Consider the following 1,523-nt stretch of genomic DNA (forward strand, 5'->3'; position numbering starts at 1 on the left):
ACTTCTTTGAGATGTGAATCTTCTGGCAGCAGGGAACTTGAACTTGGCCTTGCATAGGGCCTCATTTACATGCTCCTTGTTCTACAGTTTGGTGCAGATGGACATGATAACTTGGCCAACATGAACCCTGGACACAGTGCTCTGGGGCTGTGCAAAGGCACCTCTCTGGAGCCTAGACTGGGGACAACACAAGGTCTATAAACATATGGAAAGACAGTCTTCATGTTCTTTCAAGCAACCCATACAAGGAACAGGCTACATACACTACCAAGGAAGCTGCTGTTTGTAGCCATTGCACACCAGGCCCCCTGGAGGAAAGCAGCCCTGTCAGCTTAATTAGCTGCAGCAGAGGAGAAGTTTTTAATTTGAATTCAGTCCAAAATCAAATTTTTCATTCATGGATCGTGCTTTTTGTGTAGTATTAGAAAGCCATCGCCAAATCCAAGATCACCTGTCAGTGGTTCTCAACCTTCCTAATGCCTCCCAAAGTCATGACCCTTTAATACAGTTCCTCATGTTGTGGTGACCCCCAACCATAAAATTATTTTTGTTGCTACTTCATAACTGTTATTTGCTACTGTTATGAATCGTAATGTAAATATCTGATATGCAGGATGTATTTTCATTGTTACAAAGGGGTCGTGACCCACAGGTTGAGAACCACTGACCTAGATTATTTATGTTATCTTCAAGGAATTTTATACTTTGCATTTTCCATTTAGGTCTAATGATCCATTTTCAGTTAAATTTTTAGAAGGGTATAAGGTCTGTAGCTAGATTCACTTTTTTTCCATTTAGGTCTCTGATTATCCCAGGACCATTTGTTGGAAAGACTATGATTATTCCATTGAATTGTCTTTGCTCCTTTGGTTGAATATCCACTGACTGTATTTGTCTATTTCTGGGGTCTCTCTTCTATTCCACGGATTTCTTTGTCCTCTCACTAACACCATACTGCCTTGATTACTGTAGCTTTATGTAAATCTTGAAGTTGTAGTGTCAGTCCTCCAATCTTGTCGCTCTCCTTCAATATTCTGTTTGCCAGCTATTCTGAGTCATTTGCCTTTCCATATAAATATTAGAATAACTTTGCCAATATCCACAAAATAATTTTCTAGAATTTGATCGGGATTGTACGAAGATCAATATGAGAAGACTTCACAACTTGACAATATTGTATCTTAAATATAGGAACTTTTAATAAATTAATAAAGGTAACTATCATAACATCTTTCCCTTAGTTTCTACTATCTTAGTTTCATTCCATCTCTCTATTAAGACCTTTTCCAACATGTTCTTTTTTTTCTCCCATCATTTGACATTTTTCACTTTAAAACATGACTTCTCGGCTCGGCGCCTATAGCTCAACCGGCTAAGGCGCCAGCCACGTACACCTAAGGTGGCGGGTTTGAATCCCCAGCCCGCCTGCCAAACAACGTTGATGGCTGCAACCAAAAAATAGCCAGGCGTTGTGGCGGGCGCCTGTGGTCCCAGCTACTTGGGAGGCGGAGGCAGGAGACTCG

At 40.8% G+C, this 1,523-nt stretch overlaps 1 non-coding gene across 1 annotated transcript; it reads right to left on the reverse strand.

Annotated features, from left to right (window-relative positions):
- Nucleotides 1-212: 212 nt before the first annotated feature.
- LOC111726228 lies at nt 213-346 on the reverse strand. Its single transcript, XR_002774054.1, has one exon. It is a non-coding gene; the product is annotated as a small nucleolar RNA SNORA70 (small nucleolar RNA).
- Between the last annotated feature and the right edge of the window lie 1,177 nt (nt 347-1,523).

Source organism: Otolemur garnettii, unplaced genomic scaffold, assembly GCF_000181295.1.
Source record: "Otolemur garnettii isolate 467f Iridium unplaced genomic scaffold, OtoGar3 scaffold00057, whole genome shotgun sequence".
NCBI lineage: Eukaryota > Metazoa > Chordata > Mammalia > Primates > Galagidae > Otolemur > Otolemur garnettii.